Here is an 8,277-nt window from a genome sequence, read left to right on the forward strand (position 1 = left end):
CAATCGAGCTCTACTTTTGCTACTTTGTGAATCTGGGCAGATTGTCAACTTGTTTGCAATTTTGTAGGTGATGTTGTAGTTGATCCGTGCATGCTATGCTATTGTTCTTGTCATGTATAGCTTGCATTTTGTGCCTTCTTGATGGGTGTATGCTTGTCTTGCCATGACTTGCACCGTAGTGAGTGCATCGAGCTCGTAAACATGCCTACTTGAGTTATATTTCAGCATGTGCCAGTTTTCACTAAGTCTGAAAACAGATTATGTTTTTGCTATGTTCACGTGCTTGCAATTGTATTTTCTGATCCCTTTTGGCTCAAGGTCACTAAGGGACTTTTGTTAAGCTCTTTGAGTAGCTCCATGCCATGCTTTACTTTGCCTTGTTCAGATCCTGTAGCATGTAGTTTTGTTGCTCCGAAGAGGGCTACCTGATCTGAAATTCCAGACAAGTGTTAATTTCACTAAGTCTGAGATATGTTTGCCATATGCATTTTTGCCATGCTTCTTTGAACCTGTTAATGGATGAATTGGCCGTAGCTCAGTGCTAGACTTTTGTTAAGCATCTTGTGGGCATCCCTGCCATGTATTTTGTTGTCATGTTTGGTTGCTGTAGCATGTTCATCTCATTGCATTTAGATGCCTACTTGCTGTAAATCGCAGACCGGTGTCATTTTTGAATCGCTTGCCATTTCCAAACCATAACGGCCTGTTTGCAAATTTCTAGAATCCTCAAATTCCAAAAGGAAAAAAAGTTATGCTCAAATTTCAATTTTTTTAAATACTTATTCAAGAAGTATTAGTGTTACTAAATTATTATTTAAGAATATTAGTGTTATTAAATAATTATTTCACCTTTTTTGAATTTTGGTCAAATCTGGTCAAACTATGGTCAAACTGTGGTCAAACAATGGTCAAACTGCTTATTCAAAAATATTAGTGTAACTAAAAAATTATTGTTTTTTAGAACAATAGTTTTAAACTCAAACAGTGAAATATGTGACTTCATGCTCAAGCTAAATTCCTGAGGGTTAATAGGATTGACATCTTACTATTGTCAGGAAAACAACATGTGCAGACTTGGAAACAAGGGAGAATAGAACCCGGAAGTTAAGCGTGCTCAGGCTGGAGTAGTGAGAGGATGGGTGACCGTTTGGGAAGTGACATGATTTGGAATGATGAGGGGTGATTAGAGATTAAATTGAGCAGTGATGAGGGGTGATTAGAGATTAGATGTTAAAAAAATTCAGAAATTTGAAAAAAAAAATTCAAAAAAAATTTCCAAAAAAAAATTTCAAAAAAAATTTCAAAAAAAAAATCAGGAAATTTCCTTTAGTCCCGGTTGGTAACACCAACCGGGACTAAAGGTGGACCGGCCATGTGGAGGGCCTTTAGTCCCGGTTCTGGATTGAACCGGGACTAAAGGGGGGAGGTATTAGTACCGACACTTTAGTCCCGGTTCCAGAACCGGGACTAAAGGCCCTTACGAACCGGGACTAAAAGCCCTTTTTCTACCAGTGCAGAGAACCAAGGATCATCCATCCATGCCTTTGTTTGCAATTATGGAGCACCCTAGCTTGAGTCAATCGAGCTCTACTTTTGCTACTTTGTGAATCTGGGCAGATTGTCAACTTGTTTGCAATTTTGTAGGTGATGTTGTAGTTGATCCGTGCATGCTATGCTATTGTTCTTGTCATGTATAGCTTGCATTTTGTGCCTTCTTGATGGGTGTATGCTTGTCTTGCCATGACTTGCACCGTAGTGAGTGCATCGAGCTTGTAAACATGCCTACTTGAGTTATATTTCAGCATGTGCCAGTTTTCACTAAGTCTGAAAACTGATTATGTTTTTGCTATGTTCACGTGCTTGCAATTGTATTTTCTGATCCCTTTTGGCTCAAGGTCACTAAGGGACTTTTGTTAAGCTCTTTGAGTAGCTCCATGCCATGCTTTACTTTGCCTTGTTCAGATCCTGTAGCATGTAGTTTTGTTGCTCCGAAGAGGGCTACCTGATCTGAAATTCCAGACAAGTGTTAATTTCACTAAGTCTGAGATATGTTTGCCATATGCATTTTTGCCATGCTTCTTTGAACCTGTTAATGGATGAATTGGCCGTAGCTCAGTGCTAGACTTTTGTTAAGCATCTTGTGGGCATCCCTGCCATGTATTTTGTTGTCACGTTTGGTTGCTGTAGCATGTTCATCTCATTGCATTTAGATGCCTACTTGCTGTAAATCGCAGACCGGTGTCATTTTTGAATCGCTTGCCATTTCCAAACCATAACTCCGATTCCGGCGTTCTTTAAATCGTTTTTCAAGCGATTTCATCTCATCTTTCCAGTGGCACACTTGGTTTTCCAAGTTGAGGCCAGGTTCATGCATTTCCTGTCATATCTTGCATTTTGCATCCCGCATCGCATCCCGCATAGCATATCATCTTTGCATTGTGTTGTTTGAGTTTGCACGTGGTTGATTGTATCCTTGTTGCTTGTTTGTCTTGTTTGGGTAGAGCCGGGAGACGAGTTCGCTAACGAGGAGCCCGTTGAGTTTGCTTTTGAGGATCCAGTCAACTCTGACAACTGTGCAGGCAAGATGATCATACCCTCGAAATCACTACTATCTTTGATATGCTAGTTTGCTCGCTCTTTTGCTATGCCAATGCTACGATGCCTACCACTTGCTTGCAAGCCTCCCAAATTGCCATGTCAAACCTCTAACCCACCATGTCCTAGCAAACCGTTGATTGGCTATGTTACCGCTTTGCTCAGCCCCTCTTATAGCGTTGCTAGTTGCAGGTGAAGATTGGAGGCCGTTCCTTGTGGGAACATATATTTTACTTGTTGGGATATCATTATATTATCTTGTTATCTTAATGCATCTATATACTTGGTAAAGGGTGGAAGGCTCGGCCTCTCGCCTAGTGTTTTGTTCCACTCTTGCCGCCCTAGTTTCCGTCATATCGGTGTTATGTTTCCGGATTTTGCGTTCCTTACGCGGTTGGGTTATAATGGGAACCCCTTGATAGTTCGCCTTGATTAAAGCATTTCCAGCAATGCCCAACCTTGGTTTTACCATTCGCCACCTAGCCTCTTTTTCCCTTGGGTTTCCGGAGCCCGAGGGTCATCTTATTTAACCCCCCCGGGCCAGTGCTCCTCTGAGTGTTGGTCCGACCGAGTAGACTGCGGGGTCACCTCGGGGCAACATGAGGGTTGGTTTTACTCGTAGGATGTCTCATCTGAGTGTGCCCTGAGAAAGAGATATGTGCAGCTCCTATCGGGATTTGTCGGCACGTTCGGGCGGTGTTGCTGGTCTTGTTTTAACTTGTCGAAGTGTCTTGAGTTACCGAGATACCGAGTCTGATCGGAACGTCTTGGGAGGAGGTCTATTCCTTCGTTGACCGTGAGAGCTTGTCATGGGCTAAGTTGGGACTCCCCTGCAGGGATTTGAACTTTCGAAAGCCGTGCCTGCGGTTATGGGCAGATGGGAATTTGTTAATGTCTGGTTGTAGATAACTTGAACTTTAACTTAATTAAAAATGAATCAACTGAGTGTGTTACCGTGATGGCCTCTTCTCGGCGGAGTCCGGGAAGTGGACACGGTGTTGGAGTAATGTTTGCGCAGGTTGCTCTCTAGTTTCTCGCTCGCGCTTTGCCTCCTCTTCTCGCTCTCCTTTGCGAATAAGTTAGCCACCATACTTGCTAGTCGCTTGCTGCAGCTCCACTTATATTTACCTTGCCATACCTATAAGCTTAAATAGTCGTGATCGCGAGGGTGCGAGATTGCTGAGTCCCTGTGGCTCACAGATTACTATTACACCAGATGCAGGGCCTGATGATTCCGCTCCAGGAGACGCGTATGAGCTCAATGGGAGTTCGATGAAGACTCTCAACGTTACTACGTTTCCTTTCCCGATGATCAGTAGTGGTGCCCAGTTGGGGGTGAACGGGACCGTTGTCGCATGTTGGGTTCTCTTTTATTTTGGCACCATAGTCGGGCCATGAGTGTTTGGATGATGTAATGTTATTTATGTACTTGATTGACGTGGCGAGTGTAAGCCAACTATGTTTTCTCCCCTTTATTATTTACATTACATGGGATGTTGTGAAGATTGCCTAACTTGCGACATATGCCTTCAATGCGATTATGTCTCTAAGACGTGCCTCGACACGTGGGAGCTATAGTCGCATCGAGGGTGTTACAGCGGTGCTCCTCCTCGATGGAAGCGCTGCGAAGCGCTTCCAACATAGTGTCCGGCGCCACTGGGTGGACAGAGGTGACCGGCACAGGTGTCTCACCCTCCTTAGAAGGGGACCGCCTGCCCGAGCTCGGATCCATTGGAGGGTCCGGCGCGGTGTTCGGCTGAGGGCCGAACTCGGAGCTCTCAGGGACCCCGTCCCCTCGGCTCCCGGAGTCCGGAAGGTCGCCTTGAGGCGCCTCCGGGACTGTTCCCCCTCAATCCGGTTCCTCTTGAGACAGCACCTTGGCGTCGTCGGCCGGATGAGGGGAGGTGGCGGTCGGGACTAGATCGCTATCCATGTCTGACGAGCCTAGCGAGCCGTCCGAGGATACCTCGATATTGGCTCGGGGTGGCCTGTACAATTGAGTTCGGCGTTAGCGAAAGCAATGCAACAAAGGAATCCTATGGGTTACTTTGGTATCCGAACACTTCCGATCTCCCTTGGGCGTGCCCCTGGGCAACCACTCGTCTTCACTTTCGTCGGCGGCGGTAGAGCTGTCCGGAAGGAGCATCCTTCCCTTCTTGGACCCTTCGGCCTCCCCAGTTGGGGCGGCCTTCCTTTTCTTGTCTCCCCCAGTCAGTGGGGGAGCCTCTTCTTCCTCTTCCTCGTCTTCAAGGAAGAGTGTGCCGCAGAGTCATCGGACGGTGAGTCCGACGACGCCTGGCGTCGGGAACTCTTTCGAGCTCCCTTGTCCTTCTTGGTCTTCTCCGCCACCTTATAAGTGGCCGGAGTCAGCATCTTCGTCAGAAGAGCGTCTGCGGGGCCTTCGGGCAAGGGAGCCGGATAGTCGATCTGTCCGGCCATCTTCTGCCAGTCCTGTCAAAATTACGGGAGTTTAGATCCCGCATAGAATCAATCTATATAGAAAACAAGTATCCTGTGAAAGGCAAAACAACTTACCGCACTGGTGTGGCGCTTCGCGCTGAATCAGTGATCCTCAGTAATGGGGGGAGGGACCTCGGCGCCCTTGAACAGCACCCTCCAGGCATCTTCATGAGTCATGTCGAATAGCCTGTTCAGAGTTCGGTTTTGACACCGACAGGTACCCATATCACATAAACCATGATAACAATGATCTCCTATTTTAACAGAAATAACAGGCATGCCTACCACAGGTCTAGGTTTATCTTTAGCACAAGGTCTAGCAATTCTAGAAGTTTGATCACAGAAATAAATAACATGCCCATCAATATTATCAGCCAAGAGATCCTTAACAATAGTAATATTAGGTTCAACTTTAATTTGCTCAGAAGGTGTATAAGTTTTAATACTGCTTTTACGAACCACAGTTGAAGCTTTAGCATGATCCTTTATCCTGACAGGGGAAGGTGGTTTCACAACATAAGAAATAGGAACAATAGGATCCTTATAAGTGATAGTATTTTCTTCAACGTTAATAGGTGCAGCTATTTTTACTTATATGGGAGGATGATATTTAAACCACTTCTCCTTGGGGAGATCAACATAAGTAGCAAAAGATTCACAGAAAGAAGCTACTATCTCACAGTCAAGTCCATATTTAGTGCTAAATTTACGGAAAACATCGGTATCCATAAAAGATTTAACACAATCAAATCTTCAGAGTTGCGTTACCTTTGTCGAGGTCCAAATCTTCAGAGTTGCGTTTAATTCTTTCCAATAAATCCCATTTGAATTCAATAGTCTTCATCATAAAAGAGCCAGCACAAGAAGTATCAAGCATGGTGTGATTGCTATCAGAAAGCCGAGCATAAAAATTTTGAATAATCATTTCTCTTGAGAGCTCGTGATTGGGGCATGAATATAACGTTGATTTAAGCCTCCCCCAAGCTTGAGCAATGCTTTCTCCTTCGCGAGGCCAAAAATTATATATATAATTGTGATCACGATGAACAAGATGCATAGGATAAAACTTTTGATGAAATTCCAATTTCAATCGTTTGTACTTCCATGACCCCGTATCATCACATAGCCCATACCATGTTGATGCATCTCCCTTCAAAGATAAAGGGAAGACCTTCTTCTTAACAACATCTCCGAGTACACCTGCAAGCTTAAATAATCCACAAACTTCATCCACATATATTAGATGCTCATCAGGATGCTTTGTTCCATCTCCTACAAAAGGATTAGCTAGCAGTTTTTCTATCATACCCGAAGGAATTTCGATGCACACATTTTCATTTTTAGTAGGTTCAGTAGGTTGAGGAGCAACTCTTTGCTCTACTGGTCGGGGTGAAGATACCCCGAACAAGCCCCTCAGAGAATTACTTTCCATAGTAACAAGTGACAGTAAATTTCAGCACACTATATAAATTTTTCCTTACCAAATTCCACCTACCAAAGGCGCTTCACTCCTCGGCAACGGCGCCAGAAAAGAGTCTTGATGACCCACAAGTATAGGGGATCTATCATAGTCCTTTCGATAACTAAGAGTGTCGAAGCCAATGACGAGCAGAAGGAAATGATAAGCGGTTTCCAGCAAGGTATTCTCTGCAAGTACTGAAATAAGTGGTAATAGATAGTTTTGTGATAGGATAATTTGTAACGAGCAACAAGTACCAAAAGTAAATAAAGTGCAGCAAGGTGGCCCAATCCTTTTTGTGGCAAAGGACAAGCCTGGACAAACTCTTATATAGAGAAAAGCACTCCCGAGGACACATGGGAATATCATCAAGATAGTTTTCATCACGCTCATATGATTCGCATTCGGTACTTTGATAATTTGGTATGTGGGTGGACCAGTGCTTGGGTACTGTCCTTACTTGGACGAGCATCCCACTTATGATTAAACTCTATTGCAAGCATCCGCAACTGCAACAAAAGTATTAAGGTAAACCTAACCATAGCACGAAACATATGGATCCAATCAGCCCCTTACGAAGCAACGCATAAACTAGGGTTTAAGCTTCTGTCACTTTAGCAACCCATAATCTACTTATTACTTCCCAATACCTTCCTCTAGGCCCAAATCATGGTGAAGTGTTAGTCGATGTTCACATAACACCACTAGAGGAGAGACAACATACATCTCATCAAAATATTGAACGAATACCAAATTCACCTGACTACTAATAGCAAGACTTCTCCCATGTCCTCAGGAACAAACGTAACTACTCACAAGGCATATTCATGTTCATAATCAGAGGGGTATTAATATGCATATAGGATCTGAACATATGATCTTCCACCCAATAAACCAACTAGCATCAACTACAAGGAGCAATTAACACTACTAGCAACCTACTAGCACCAATCCCGGACTTGGAGACAAGAATTGGATACAAGATATGAACTAGGGTTTTGAGAGGAGATGGTGCTGGTGAAGATGTTGATGGAGATTGCCCTCTCCCAATGAGAAGAGCGTTGGTGATGACGATGGCGATGATTTCCCCCTCCCAGAGGGAAGTTTCCCCGACAGAACAGCTCCGCCAGAGCCCTAGATTGGTTCCGCCAAGGTTCTGCCTCGTGGCAGCGGAGTTTCCTCCGAGAAGATGGCTTATGATTTTTCCTCATCGAAAGACTTCATATAGCTGAAGATGGACATCGGAGGGCCACCAGGGGGCCCATGAGGTAGGGGGCGCGCCCAGGGGGTAGGGCCCGCCCCCCACCCTCGTGGGCAGGGTGTGGCCCCCTGGTGAACTTTTTGCTATCAGTATTTTTTATATATTCTGAAAACGTCTTCCGTGAAGTTTCGGGACTTTTTGAGCTGTGCAGAATAGGTCTCTAATATTTGCTTCTTTTCCAGCCTAGAATCCCAGCTGCCGGCATTCTCCCTCTTTATGTAAACCTTGTAAAATAATAGAGAATAGGCATAAGTATTGTGACATAATGTGTAATAACAGCCCATAATGCAATAAATATCGATATAAAAGCATGATGCAAAATGGACGTATCATAAGACTCTTACAAACTTTCTTGGTCAGTAGGAATATACGCATAGGATAAGTAGGAATTGATAGAACGACAGATTTGAGAAGAGTCTCTCGACCAACACACGCCAATAATTTATCCGACCAGCCTTGTATTTTCCCGCAAGCTCTTTTACTGATATGATCAAATGTGCCG

The sequence above is a fragment of the Triticum urartu genome, chromosome 2A (genome assembly GCF_056163025.1).
Source record: "Triticum urartu cultivar PI428250 chromosome 2A, HENAU_Tu73, whole genome shotgun sequence".
NCBI lineage: Eukaryota > Viridiplantae > Streptophyta > Magnoliopsida > Poales > Poaceae > Triticum > Triticum urartu.